A 16,331-nucleotide genomic window follows, 5' to 3' on the forward strand; every position below is an offset into this window, starting at 1 on the left:
TATTAAATGGTATCAGAGCTGGTTGTCGGCGTCACGGAGAGGGCTATATATATGTGGAGGGGCTGATCGGTGGAGGGGCTAACCGGAAAGGCCGAGTGAAGCAACGCCGAGTGAAGCGTTATAAAGTGCAGCCGCAGGGATGTCAGCTCCCAGGGGTGGTGCTATGATAGAGACTTGGGTAGTACGGGATACCTAAAGTCTCACATCGAGTAATTTGGGATGCTTGATGGCGTATTTAAGTGGCTTGGTTCTTTCCCCTTAATAGCTAGCTTTTAAGGGTGGGTTCCCCAAGTTGCTTGGGTGCATGACTACGGAATTATTTGATAAGGAAGAAGACGTATTTTTGATTAGGAGGAAGACTTATACTTTCGTTTGATAAAGAAAAATTAAGTTTTTGGTAGCACTAAGTTTCATAAGTAATAAGTTATTTTTTGAAGATGTATAGACGTGTTAAATCTCTGAAAATAAGTATAGAATCTAGAATGAAAATATATTAAAGATCAAAGTAGAATTGTTGCGAGTTGAAAGAATAGCTAGACGAGTAATTACTCTCAAACTATTTTGATAATTAGTTGATCAAATCACAGCAATTCCTGTTTTTATATATGTTGTGATCATCCCTCAATTTTTATTTCACAATGGAAAATTACCATTACTTTTAAAGTTCAATTAAATCAATTAAAAATATATATTAGTTATTTTGTTAAAAAAAAAAGAATCAGGATATTGCAAATTTGCACTTTGGCACCCCCCGCTATTACTTTGAACTTTGATACCCTAAAGTTTATATATGCGCATAATACACCATGCGCTTTAATTTTTTTTTAACTTTTGTACCCTTGTTTTGGAGATTATTTATTTTTATGTTAATTTGAGATAATGTGCTTAAATATGAGTCGAATGTACACAAGAACGATGGGGAGGTGCTATATGCATATTTGGCGAGAGCACCGAGGAGGAGGGAGAGAACACCCGTGAGGATGGACGAGGTCAAGTGCAGCATGGGCAGCGACGATCACTGTGGTAGATGCATTGAAGCGCCTAGCTTAAATATGTAGCTAGGTCGCAGATGTTTATACGCATGCATGTATGTATATAGTTTTGTAGTAGAAAGGATGCATGTGGATATGTAAGTTCTGTTTAAGGCTTGGAAAGTGAGAGTTCGGATTCTATTAGAACACCTAGCATGGTGTAGGGAGTTCGGATACTATGAGAACGCCCTGCACAATATTGCGGGATGTTTTTGAGATGATAAGGAAATTCTGATAGAAAAGTTAACAAAAAGTAACAAATGAAAAGTGACGAGTGTCACATAGGCTTTCTAGCCACTTTGGCCATCTACTTTCAAAAAAATTTAAGGGGGTTGATATAAAGTAGAAATTGATGACAGAGACCTAGCTACATATTTAAGCTAGGCGCTTCAATGCATGTGGATATGTAAGTTCTGTTTAAGGCTTGGAAAGTGAGAGTTTGGATTCTATTAGAACACCCAACATGGTGCAGGGAGTTCGGATACTATAACAACGCCCTGCACAATGCGGGATGTTTTTTAGATGATAAGGAAATTCTGATAGAAAAGTTAACAAAAAGTAACAAATGAAAAGTGATGAGTGTCACATGGGCTTTCTAGCCACTTCGGCCTTCTACTTTCAAAAAATTTTAAGGGGGTTGATGTAAAGTAGAGATTGATGACAGGGAAATTTATTCCCCCCGGTTATTTTAGTATTACTTGTCTTACTTTTTAATATCACTTTTCATATATATATATATAAGTCCTCTTTAAGGCTTGGAAAGTGAGAGTTCGGATTCTATTAGAACACCCAGCATGGTTCAGGGAGTTCAGATACTATCAGAACGCCGTGCACAATGCGGGATGTTTTTGAGATGTTGAGGAAATTCTGATAGAAAAGTTAACGAAAAGTAACAAATGAAAAGTGATGAGTGTCACATAGGCTTTGTAGCCACTTTGCACCCCCCTAGTATTACTTGTCTTACTTTTTAATATCACTTTCCGTAATAATTAAATAGAACAAGAAGAAAGCAAAGTTTCAGATATTGATAAGCCACCTCAATTTTTCATTTGTTTTACTTTTTAACATCGAAATAAAATTTTGCAAGAAAAAACATAATAAGAAAATATTTTCTCAAGAAAGCGTTTTCTTTAATTTTTAACATTTATTTATTTTTTGGTTGCCAAAAAAACCTATATCTATTCCTTTATACAAAAGGGAGAACCAGAGAGTCACTGCTCATGCTACAGTAAATGCTACAGTAGATTTACTGCAGCATTATTACTGTACCGGATGGCCAAGTAAAAATATTACTGTAGCGCACGGGTATACTGTAGCATTTAAAAGGTACTGTAGCAGAGTGGGATACTGTAGCATTACCAGAAAATTCAAAACAGGAGATGTTAAAAAGGTGAGATTACTGTAGCAAAAAAAAAATCACGGACAGCAGACTAGTTAATATACTAATGGAGCAACAGGTTAAATCCCAATCGCTTATATAAACTGTCCCGTATCAAAAAGCATTACTAGATGACTTGTGATTCATTACAAAGCTAACACTTAGTTATATTTCTGTGATTACGGTAGGCAATACTTTGCTAAAGACAAAACTATATAATTGTAACAAGCCTCAACAATAATAGAACATAATGATTAAAAATAATGATATCTTCACGACCATTGGAAACATTTGAACCTAACTAGGATTATCTTAAATTATGATCACAATAATAAAAATCATATTTTGTTTCATATAACTTAATACGCATCTATAAAAATTAGCTTTGAATTATCATATTAATATTTTATCTCATATGAATTAATAGCTCTATTAATCAAATTTTATGTTTTCATGAAAAAAAACCAAATTTTATTATGAACTACTATTATCGTGATTTTTGAAGAGCAACAGTGTCTTCAAAGAGGGAATAGCAAAGAGTAGGCCTGCAGACAGGGTCATCAAGCTTCGGTTTTTCTGGAGTCAGGGCTAACGTAAGGCCCAACTAGGAAGATCAAGCCCATCGATTCGGGCCTAAATTAGACCCATCTGATTTTAATTTTTTAAAGTTTTTAAAGTTTTTTAAGTTGTTAAGCTCACATTAAATTTTTAAAATTCATCCCAACAAAAGATATATAATTAATGAGAATAACGGGGAAAAGGTAATAAAAGAAGGAAATTTATTAATATTGGTAAAAACTAAAAAAGCGTAATTAAATATCAAAGGAAAAAAAAAATTCTTTTACCGGAAAAGATTTGCAAGAAATACCCATAACGAACATTGAGTATTGGCAACAAAATTTAGACCGTCTTTGGTTAGCTGAGCTGGCTCAAAGAATGAGTCTCGATACTTAAAATGTAGTATGCTAAGTAACCTACCTAGCCCAAATTAATGGATTGACTAAGCAACCCGGTGCACTGAATCGTCCTATACTTGACGCAATATTCCATGGGCTCTAGCGTAATTAAAATTAGGTGCAAGTTGGCCCGTAGGGATATGAGTTAACCCCAGCCTGTATTCTGTTGACCCAAAATTTATTATTTCCTTTTTTTTTTTTTGGTTAAAGAAAAATGGTGGAGCGTATATGGTCAGAGAAAGTATAGGATACAACCGAGTTTAGCTTTTCAATAAGTACTTTGTTGAGAAATTATATTTTATATTTTTCACTTCTCATTTACTTTATGTTATGGGAAAAATGTAATTAAAATTATATTTTATATTTTTCACTTCTCATTTATTATTTACTGTATTCTGTAGTACTTTGTTTATATGTAAGTGAAAGATGAAAGTGAGAAGCTTGGTGAATGCAATAACTTTCTTATATTTCACTTTCGTATACATGCAAACAAACATATAATTTTTTTTAAAAAAAGTCACTTTCTCACTCCTCATAAATGATAGTAAATATATTTAGTAATTAATTCTATTTTTTCACATCATTTTTACATTGCACTTTCAACAATATATAATTTTGTTTTTTAAACAAACACTTCATGCTGACATGGATGCGAAAGTTATCTACAAAAAGGAAAAAAATTACATATTTGCAATTTACTACCACCTAATCAAATAGCTGGTGAAATAATATCCTAATCAAATCTCACAAAAACTAAATAAATGTGAAATTTTTAACATCAAATTTGATTTTGCATCTGAATATTCACTTTGTTTAACAAGGTGCTCTTAATTGTTCTACTTGGCACAACCACCTTCGGTAGGTTTTGAGTAGGGAAGGCAATATGTGTCCATGCCCATTTACCCACCTAGCCCGCCCATCTTTTAACCCGCCCAAAGCCCACCCATTTAGTTAAATGGGTCTAAATGGGCGGGTATCTATAGAAAAGAGATTAAACAGGCACTTAATGGGCGGGCATCGCGCCCGCCTTAAACCCGCCCGCCTTAAACTCGCGTTCTCTCTCTCGTTCTCTCGTCTCTCATTCTCTCTCATCTTACAGAAACCCTAATCCCTTTCTTCGTCCTCTCTCTCTCTCTCTCTCTCTCTCTCTCTCTCACTCTCCACCCATCGCCCCCATCCCCCACCCCCCCCCCCAACCCCCCACCCCTCCCCGTCTCAAAACTCCTCGCAAGCTCCCAGTCTTTCGTCGACTCTCCCTTTCTCACGCCTCTTCGTCTTGTGGTTTCGTCTCCTCAACAAGCTTGAATCTCTCACTGAGAATCCATGGATGAGGGAGATTAAGGTAAGATTTTTAATCATGGATTTGATTAGGTCGAATTTGTCAATTCATTTTAGGGTTTTTTTCTATTTTTGATTTGTCAAAAGAATTAGGGACTATTTGATTTAGATCATTGTTCTAATCACCATATTTTGGGCGGCTGGAATTAGTGAAATGAAGGTGAAATTTTGTGGTTAATTTTGGTTAATTCATCTAACCCAATAAAAATTTTGATTTTGTTGTTAGATTTCATTTTAAAGTGTGGCATTCATTGCATTATCTGTCCAATTTTAATTTTTTTCTTCTATTTTGGAGAATAGATCATTGCATCTTTGTTGTTGCAAGTAGATGCTTTATCATTGAATCAATTATATATCAATAAAGAATTGTAATTTGGCGTGTGCAGTTATCTAGAATGCAATTAGAGAAACCATTTGATTTGCTTTATGAACTTTCTTTCCTTGCTTCAAGTGGCTTTGCATTGAACGTCTTCATAATAACAGAATGAATTAGTCCCTTGATAAGTGAGCATGAAGTTCCTGAAAGCTAACTGTGTTTATGCGTGCCCTGAGATGTGAGTACGTATGGATAAACACATTTATGTAGCTCAAAGAGCATGTGTATGTTTGATATAGATATCTTGGTAGAGAGAATCAGTACCAGAGTTGTTGCACACGAGAATTTTCTACATATGCACATGTGTCGAATTTGATATGCTACATATGCACATGTGTCGAATTTGATCAAAGAGATAATTTTACCCTAAGTCCCCTAATTTTTGTAGAGGACGAAAAGCAAGTGCCAAGGACTCAGTTTTTTTTGGGGCTCCTCTCTCTGATCAATTCAAGTCAAAGCTTCAGTCCTTTGGTGTTCAGGAACAAGGTAATATGTGTAATCATATCAAATTGGAATTTGGACTTGGCAAACATGATGAAATATTTTTTAGAGTGTACAAATTTCTACTTTAAGATTTTTATTGATGTAACATTTGTTGCTGAGGATTTTGATTCCTGTTCAGCCTTATGCTTTTGTTTTCCGCTGGAAGTAGTATATAGTGAGAATAAGTGCATGGTTAGTTGGCATTTCATTCTGTTCATTATAGTGCAAAATCATATATTAAATACTATTTTCAAGACACCTAATCATCTGATTACAGTAACATATATTTAAACTATACTTTGATGTTTTTGGCAGGAAAAGCTTTGTGTGTGCGTGTGTGTCCGTGCGTGTGCGTGCATGCATGCCTGTGTGTGTGCTTGGTGGGGGGTGGGATTGGGGTTCCCTCACATCACTGGTCCTTTATATATACATGCATATTTTGACAGTTTCCTCTAGGTTTCTGATCTTCACTGTTTTATTACAATAGAGTGAAGAATGGCAAAGAATTTCCTCTTAGAATTGAAGTAATCTTTCCATTATGTTGTTGTTTTGTCCGTACTCAATTATGATTATGTTGTTGTTTTTCTTGGACTTGACATGATTATCTAGTGGTTTGTACAGTTCCCCTTCTAAATCACTAAATCGATTCTCTTTGTATCTTATACTTGATGGCACAAATGAACTCTGGCAGGTTATACTACAGTCTGGACAGTTTAAAGGAGAATTGAGATTTTGGTACGTGTTGTTCTATATTTATTATTTTTAATAAAGACAAATATTATCTCATTGAGTAAAAGAATCATGAATGTTCTCATTTTTCGGATATAACTGCAAAGTAAGAAACTTATAGGTGAATGTGGTCGTGCATCGAGGGGAAACAAACTCACACCTGATCAAGTACAACACATAGATGTTACATTTGTTACCGGTGATCTTTTGTTTCACATTCAACATTTTAAGTATAAACTGAAGTTGTTCAATATTTGGAGGAATTGTCAGTGCTACAAGTGGTTTTTTTCACCTTCATGAGATTCCTACGTGTTACAAGTGGTTTTCACCTCCATGAGATTCCTGTAAGACGACTTTCTGTTGGTGCAACACTCAGAGCAGCTACACCTTACCAAAAGGCTTTTTTTCTTTTTTTCTATTTGAACTAAAAGACTAGAAAGATACTCAAAAGATACTCAAAAGACTAGAAAAGTTTTTGTAGAAAAAACTGATATGAGAGCAAAAAGAATGGCTCGGAAAGCAGGTGCCTTGGTATGTTAGTATGAAAGTTAATGATTTACCATGAGTTCTTTTTTTCTTTTGTTTGACAACATACTAGGCCATGGGAGATATTTAATTCTTTTCAGTTTATTGCCACTTATTTATGACTTCATGAACTTTAATTATGGAATAATTCAAGTTATCATTTGTTTTCTTTAAGGTTTGCTGGAGCTGCACATGCTACTGATTTTGGCCCTTGTGTGCTATTATATAGGTCATTCTTTTGTGTGAGTTTTTTCAAAAATTATTTTATGGCAGGTAATTTTCGTTGTTGATGCCAGTGGCAGTATGACATTAAACCGTATGCAAAATGCTAAAGGTGCAGCATTGAAACTATTGGCAGAAAGCTATACTAGAAGAGATCAGGTATGATATAAATTATGTCTCCATTTAGATGCATTTACAGCATCTCACATGTTAATGGTACCGTGTTTTATTACAATTGAGATAATGCATTATGCCTGGTCTTTTCTTTCTTCTGTCATGATCATGTTCATGCCTGAACATTTGAAAGATGGGAAATAAGTGGACTATGGTTGTGCTACTATTTTGTTTATAGACGAACTTAATACTCTTCAAGTTTATCAAAATCCCTCCCTTTTGATCTTTGTTTCCTGGTCTTTTCTTTCTTCTGTCATGATCCTGTTCATGCCTGAACATTTGAAAGATGGGAAATAAGTGGACTATGGTTGTGCTACTATTTTGTTTATAGACGAACTTACTACTCTTCTAGTTTATCAAGTAATTAAGTAGATTGTCCTTAATAATCGTGATCGTGTTGCTGATAGTTATGATGACATTTATATCAAGTTATTGATCTTATACAGATCCTTACATACCTTGTGTTTTCTATCTTGATTCATTTAAATATTCTCGCAATTTTGTTGTTATTGATCTTTTGGTTTTGGTTTGGAAATCTGAGGTTAATTTTGCAAATGTGTGAGGTTTGTACTTTTATCCAGGCTTGTAAATGGTTCAATCATGAACTTGTTTGCCTTTGTTTGTTTATCTTTGTTTATGTTCCTATTTTTGTTAGTATTTTATCAAAAGCCCCAACAAGTTTGCAAAAAACCCATAATAGTTTACAAAAAGCCCCCTAAAAGTTTACAAAAAACACCCCAAAAGTATTATGTACATATAACCACTATAGTTAAATGGGCAATTGGGCGGCCCGTTTATTAAATGGGCGGGCAAAAGCCCGCCCATTTAGAAAATATTAAATGGGTCATAAATGGGTAAATGGGCAAAACATGCCCGCCCATTTATGGCCCGCCCATTTAACACCCAAACCCACCCATTTAACATCCCTAGTTTTGAGTAAGATCGATGATCAAGAAGCAGTACGAAGACGACTACGTACTAATGTCTTAATTTTAGTCGTACTAATATATCTTAATTAATTAATTAAGATTCCCTTAATAGTACTATTATTAAACTCAAAAAAGTAGATTACATTATGCAATATGTACCAAACTTTTTAATCATTGTAAGAGATCTTGCTTGTTAAAAGCCTCCAACTTTGAGACGCTTTCTTCAGTCTCCTGGTTTGACGTTAAAAGTACGATCAATATTATAAAAGATTCTCACAATATTGTAAGAATTAACGACTAAATACAAATTTAAGTAAAATTAAAGTTGGAGTTAATATCGGCCAATATATTATGAACTAGTTCTTTCACAACCTAAGTTCTAATTAAGCCCAACTAAACTTTTTGAGAGGCCTGATTTCTATTGAACGGGTCATTTTTCAACTTCATAGACATGACTGAGATATATCATATATAAGCACCGAAATGAGTATTATTAATACACATAACTTTTTCGCATTGAAAGAATTAATTATTAGCTAAAAAGAATTACACTAAATAGATAATAATATATCACCGGTACATGGTCTTCTTCAAACACGCCACACATTATAATCATCAGATCAGAATCTTAATTAGGTTGCACAAACATGCTTAATGTGCCCTTTAATTAACTTTACATCCTTATTCTAATCTTAATTAATTTGACCCAAAAAAACTACAGCGGGTTGTGTCCATATATGGAGTCTTTAAAACTGAGAAAGCCTTAATTAATTGACTTACAATTAATATTGATGATATATATTAACTATGATTACCGCGTTAATTTGTATTGGAATTACGTGAAGCAATATGAGGCTAGCTAAGACTATGCATGCGTTCAAAGGCCAAGTGGGGAATAAACATTATTTGTCCTTGCCATTAGTCTAAGCATCTTCGTCTATATATATAAACTCTTAAGTAAGCAGCATTAATATCTCAAATCTGAACAAGAAAATTGAGTCCTCTGACGTCTCTCACTCTCTCGATCCATATATTTTCTTCCCTTTAATTAATCAAGTCTAAGGTTGCAATTAATGAGGGAGCTATCTTTGTTTGTATTGTTGCTTGGGCTCCTTGGCAGCCAGGTTTTGGCTTCAACATGTCATTATGAGTTCATTGTAAGTTTGTTTAAACCATTATTGACGCGATTCTTCATTAGCGTAAGATTAAAGTTACTTAGGAGAATGAAATGTGCGCCTTTATGCATTCAGTTATGTACTTGAAACGTTACTTGTTGAATTATTAAAGGAGTTAAAAACACAGACGCTAATGTATTAATGCTGAACATCATAGTCAATAGATATGCATGTAGGAAATCTAGGGAGATTATCTACATTAGATCATCGTACTGTTAGCCATAGTGATTATGTTTCCACCCAATTGCAACTAATTAGCTAGTTAATTATATTCTCAAGTAATGCATCCGTACATTTTAGATATAATATCTAATAATATCTAATAAACTTTCATTCTGCTTCATTGAAAGATAACAATGAAACAAGTGATATATATAAAAGGTTAGGGACATTATAAATGTTTACCTGCCTTATTAGAATATTGTAAATAGCTCTACATATTATCTAGCTAATTCAAACATTCATTACATAATTTTTTTTTGCTTGTCCTAATTTCTACATCTTTGGTAGATAAAAGAAGCTTCCTACACCCGCCTGTGTCACACAAAGAAGATCCTCACCGTGAACGGTAAATTCCCAGGACCGACAATCAAAGCTCATAAAGGAGATAAAATAACTGTTACGGTTATCAACAAAGCAAACTACAATGTCACAATCCATTGGTAAACATACAAATTATTATTAATTATATCAGTCATTCAATATCAGAAACCATTTGATATATAGTTGTTGTTATAGTTACAGCATGAGTATCAGTTCCATGCATGTGCATCGTTGCTACGTACTTGTGCATGGAATTACGGTTGTAACCATTTGATGATTCAATATTTTTATTCGTAACAAGCTAGAGAGAAAATAATCTCTAGCTAACACTTGAATTGCAACGAAATTCAGGCACGGAGTGGACCAGCCAAGAAACCCTTGGTCAGATGGGCCCGAGTTCGTTAACCAATGCCCGATCAAGCCCGGGTCCAACTTCACCTACACCGTCCTGCTCTCTGAAGAAGAAGGGACTCTTTGGTGGCACGCGCACAGCGACTGGTCACGTGCGACGATACACGGAGCCCTCATCGTACACCCAGAGATTGGGACTGCTTTCCCCTTTCCTAAACCCGACAAGGAGATTCCTCTCATTCTAGGTACTCTCTGAGTTTATTTTATGTTTTTACGTACGTACGTAGTTTATTCACCCGGCGGTGAGTTTACGGGGGATTTCGATCGTATGTATCTCATCGCTTAATTTGTTGTTCTGGGTATTTAATTAGGTGAGTGGTGGAAGGGAGATGTAGCGGAGATACTCGAAGACCTTTTGCGTACCGGCGGTGACGCGACTCTGTCGGATGCGTATATCATTAACGGTCAACCCGGTGATCTATACCCCTGCTCCAAGAGAGGTAATAAAATGTCGTCAAGTTTCTAAAATGCCCTTCATGCATGTGCGACCAATTTGGATCCTCTACACTACAAAAAAAGTAGTGGAGATACCACTACTTTTAATCTCAATCGTTGATTACTTAGTATGCGGCTATGATACAATCTAAATCTAACACTCATCGTACCCCTGTGTATTGCATCGATCATTTCCTAATTTGCACTCAAAGAAAAAATCACAACCACCAACTAGATAATCAATGGTTGTGATTATGTATGTAGTGGTCCCTCCGCTACTTATTAGATAGTGGAGAAGATCCAAATCCATGTGCGACAAGCTTAATTAATTTTTACCACGACTAGCTATCTACAATACTATATATGTCATTGCCTTAAAAATTATACCTTTTTTATGAAGTATTATACTTTTCTAGTTAGCTAGCTTACATTATATTGTTACCACTTACGATACACGATAAGTGCAATCAAATTATATTATCATTTTAGATTCTTGACATGACTTAGGAACTTTCTTAAATTTTGATACGGGTTAGTTATTCCTACTTTCTTCTTATTGATGTTTAATATAACTTGTAAATAATATAATTTTTTTTCCAAAAATTTCATATTTTATACTCGTATAAATATGCATAAGAATTTCTTTCACATCAGAAGAATCCACATGATCTAGATCATCTCTTAATCTTATTAGGTGGTAATAGCATTTATGTCTTTAATTACTCTTTGCAGACACATTCAGAATGAAAGTACTTTACGGCAAGACCTACCTCCTCCGCATCATAAACGCCGCCCTCAACAACGAGCTCTTCTTCGCCGTTGCCGGCCACAACCTCACCGTGGTCGGCACCGACGGAGGCTACCTAAAACCCTACACAGTCAAGTACCTCATGATCACCCCAGGGCAAACCTTCGACGTCCTCCTCCACTCCCTCCCCTTCCCTTCCCTTCTACATGGCCGCCAAATCCTACAACAGCGCCACCCTCGTCGGGTTCGACAACACCACCACCACCGCGATCCTCGAGTACCCCTCGATTTCTGCTCCTCCTCTATTCCCTGCGTCTCTCCCTGATTTTGGAGACAACGAGGCTGCGGCTAAGTTTGTTTCGGGGCTTAGATCGCTGGAGGATGACGTCGACGTCCCTAAAACTATAGATCGAAGGATTATTATGACTATATCCATGAATGAGCTGCTTTGTCCGGACAATACGACGTGCGACGGGCCGAATGGGACCAAATTAGCTGCCAGCATTAGCAACATAAGCTTCGTTATGCCCAAAATGGATATTCTTCAGGTAATTAAGATTCGAATGGAATATTTAATGTTTTCTGAATTTGCTAAATATTAAAATTAACATATATTTGATTTAATATTCTATAGTTTATGCGTGTTGTGATTAAAAGGAATTTTTATTTTGTTAAAAAAGATATATGCTTTCATTTAATTAGTCTTTATTAATTTTTTAACTGCGTGAGGATGCATAATAGACGAAGTAAGTTGCGGATTCATAAACATCATGTATTTATAAATAACTTTAATGTTTTGTTCAAAAATGTAATTTGGAACCGTTAAATCTATCATAAATTGTAAGATATTAATCTTTAAATTATTTGATAAGCAAGCGAATCGAATACGTGAATGCTGATACCTCACCCGGCCTTAATCGTATGCAGGCTTACTATAAAAAGATTGGTGGTGTTTATGGGAAGAACTTCCCGGTGAAGCCGCCGTTGGACTTCAACTTCACCGGAGACGACATCCCGCACGAGTTCTTGTTTCCGGCGGTGGGGACGGAGGTCAGGGTTTTGGAGTACGGAACGGAGGTGGAGATGGTGTTCCAAGGGACCAACTTGCTTGAAGGGGAGAACCATCCTTTGCATTTGCATGGGTATAGGTTCTACGTGGTGGGCACGGGCGTTGGGAATTTCGACGAGAAGAGGGATCCCAAGAATTATAATTTGAAGGAAGGACCCGCCTCTGGAGAATACCATCGGCGTGCCTAAAAATGGGTGGGCTGCCGTCAGGTTCAAGGCTAATAATCCAGGTGACCATCCCTTTAATTATTTCTACTTATTTGGTATTTAAATAGTTATATATCTTGCAAGAAATCATTGAAAAAGATCATTATTTTTAATCACTACAATATTCCATTATTTCATAAATTGTTACAAAAAAGCTTGAAAATTTTGACTAATATTATAAGCTTGAATTGATACTAATTAATTAATTTCTTCTGTACGTAGGTGTATGGTTCATGCATTGTCATTTGGAGCGACACAGCACGTGGGGGATGGATGCTGTCTTCGTTGTGAAGAATGGTAAAAAGCCATGGCAGAAGATGCTGCGCCCTCCCAAAAACATGCCCCCCTGTTGATGAATCATGCTCTAATATATGAAAGCCCAAAAAGTTGCTCATGAGCTTTTAATGTATCTATAATTTCTCTAGCTGTTTGTGTACGTGTTTGGAAATAGTAAATAAAAGGAGAAATGCGCATACATGTAAATGTTCATTCCTTAATTTATTTAAATATATTAATGTTTGTTATAATCTCTAATAATCGTATTTATGATATATTGTTTATGAATCAAGTATACACTACAACAACCTCAGCGTCAGGATGGCGACACGTGTAGGACTGATCTGCCTGGGCAACCAATATATAAATGCTCATTCTACCTAAGGTAAAACAGAATGAAACAGAAGAGAGATTTTGACCTAGGCTTGCCTCTGCCAACCTGGTTTAAGGCTAACTTCTTCTAAAACCCTAGCCTAATTATTTTTTGCTTACTATTTTTTTTTATCAAGGATCTGACTTAGGTATCAGATGAGCGTTGGTGGATAGCCCACCATCGTCAATCTGGTACTTTTCCTGATCTCAGACCAAGCCAAACAGACTCAACTATACCCAGACAAGAAGATTTATTTCTGTAATCAAAGCTAATTTATCAGGGGCCCTCTATGACAGAGTCTACTCTCACAGGCTCAATTCTGTAAGTGGACTTCATGCGTCAACATTCTACAAAATAATCACAAACATGAAATAATTGAGTAAAAGTAATAATTTAGAAACATTAATTATTAGGGAAAAGAAAAATTCTTTAAGGACCCAAAATATGGGACCAATAGGGGGGACAAGTGAGGTGTCCCCTTCCTATTGAGGACCCAAAATATGGGACCAATAGGGGGGACAAGTGAGGTGTCCCCTTCCTATTGGATAATGAGTTGGTCATCATTAATGATGGTCAACTCATTATTGGACAAGTGAGGTGTCCCCTTCCTATTGGATAATGAGTTGGTCATCATTAATGATGGTCAACTCATTATTCAATAGGAGGGGGACAACTCACTTGTCCCTTTTATTGGTCCCATATTTTGGGTCCCTGTAGCAAAGCTCTAGGGAAAAAAAGGGAGAGGACCAATTTGTGTTTGAGACCCTAGTACATAGATCAGATTAGTCTTTTAGCCAAAGAAACAGGGTAAACACTTCACTATGCAAAGTTGTACTAGACCTAGGGGTAGAATGGTCAAATTTATTTTTGTCTGCCACTAAATTCGGTTTTCAATTGACAGCTGGTAGGCATTAAATCGGTAGCGACTGAAAAAAACTCAAGGGCACGTGGCCCAATTACATCTCGGATGTCTAAAAAACTTTGGTGCTTGTCATAATACTAGCTTTGGATATGTAAATGGTATCAGAATAATCCAAGTTTAACTCGATCGTATTACGTAACTAGTCAAAATAGATTGTGACAATGTGGCTGCATTATAAAAATTCAAATCGATCATTCAGGTTGGAGTCATCGAAGCAACCAAGGGCAACTTCGGAGTAGTCGAATTCTCAACCCTTTTATTCTTCCTTCTCCTTCACCCAAAGACGTCCTGCTACTTCTCCATCCACTGCCTCCACTGATGAAAAGAGCAAATAAATTCTTTTTATTTGGAGTTATTTTCTCTTATTTGACTTGACTTATAGAAGAAATGTTAAATTGTAACTGTCCACTACAAATTGAGTCTTTTGATTTGGGGATGATGATTGGCCATGGATGAAACGATTAGCCATGTATGAATCCCTACAATAATTAACTTATCCAATTTAGATCACTCGGAGGGAAATTCGTCATATTATCAATCAACAGAAAGATAATTCCCCATAAATTAATATCTGATTTAACAAAAAGAGACATTTGAGCCTACTTGCTCTCCAGCAACCATTTCTGCATTTACACTTAATTTTCTTCTTTGTAGAGAAATACATAAGAAAAATAAAGCATCAATTTATCTAAAATCAACAAATCGTTAACCCTTCTCGGAAAAGTTACTTTTAACGTGTCAAAATTCGCCACAGCTCTGCTATTGATCCCCTTTGTGACGCACCGCGGAAGTGATAACTTCGGAATCCACTAAGGGTGTTCTCTGAATCCACAAAGAACGATCTCCGAATCCACAAAGAACTTCCAATCCACGAAGAAAATATTAAAAAAGTAATTTTATTGATGAAAAGATATGTTTCTAGGACTTACAATTCTCAGCTTAAATAGAAAATAAACAAGACTCCTAATAAAACTAGAATTACAAAGAAATAGAAAGTATCAAATTCTATCCTAAAAAAACTCCCTATAATAGAGGAAACAAATTAGAATTACAAAGAAATAGAAAGTATCAAATTCTATCCTAAAAAAACTCCCTATAATAGAGGAAACAAATCATGAATCAAAATTGAATTTGAGTATCAAATTCTATCCTAAAAAAACTCCCTATAATAGAGGAAACAAATCATGAATCAAAATTGAATTTGTTTCCTGATGTAATTGTTAATATTGAATTTATTTCCTAATCTAATTAGACTCCAATTTTATTGTTAAAAATAAACTAGAAACTGATTATTTTTGGATTTCAGTCAAAAGTAGGTATTACTGATGAGATTTTAAAAATCTGACAATCTGGTTGGCTCCGTCTCGTCGAGATAGGCGATTTACATATGCAATATGTCAGAATTCACCTTCCGGATTGAAAAATATGATTGTTTCTTTACGGAAGTCAATAATACGTGTAGCTCATGATTCTTCGAATCCTTCATAAAATTGTCCGTTAAGCGTCCTACATCATTTTCCCCCATTCATTAATAGAAATCTCGAAGCTTAAGTTTCCATGCATGATGACCAATCGCAACACAATCCTCCGTCATCAACATCATCTCTCTCCACTTAGAGAAAGTATGTAGTAGAGACGACTCGTGGCATTAAACGAGCACTCAAGAAATATGAACCATTGGATTAATAAATTCCGTGATTCGTGCATTGATTTAAAGATATTCATATCTCAAATACACATTTGATATTTTGGGTCGTCCCCATTGGATACACACAGATAGAACATATAAGATGGTAGGAGGCAAAAGATATTAAAAAAAAGGGTTTTTCTATAGAGTGCACATGAGCACTCTATAAGAGAGGAGAGAGATAGAAAGAAGTGAATTGCCCATAGAATTTAGTGCAAATCAGGATGGTCTATGGGCAATTCACTTTTTTCTACCTCACTCATCTCTTATAGAATGATGATGGGCACTCTATAGAAAAACCCTAAAAAAATAGGAAATAGGAACACTGTCGCTGCTGGTGAAAAG

The 16,331-nt window shown here is 35.6% G+C and overlaps 1 long non-coding RNA gene and 1 pseudogene across 1 annotated transcript; both read left to right on the top strand.

Moving 5' to 3' along the window:
* Positions 4,559–7,198, top strand: LOC109832637. The gene is made up of 4 exons (XR_002244812.1): positions 4,559–4,707; positions 5,468–5,565; positions 6,254–6,297; positions 7,090–7,198. It is a non-coding gene; the product is annotated as an uncharacterized LOC109832637 (long non-coding RNA).
* LOC109832494 overlaps positions 9,173–16,331 on the top strand; it is a 38,265-nt pseudogene continuing 31,106 nt past the window's right edge.

Source organism: Asparagus officinalis, chromosome 3, assembly GCF_001876935.1.
Source record: "Asparagus officinalis chromosome 3, Aspof.V1, whole genome shotgun sequence".
In the NCBI taxonomy this organism is placed as follows: Eukaryota; Viridiplantae; Streptophyta; class Magnoliopsida; order Asparagales; family Asparagaceae; genus Asparagus; species Asparagus officinalis.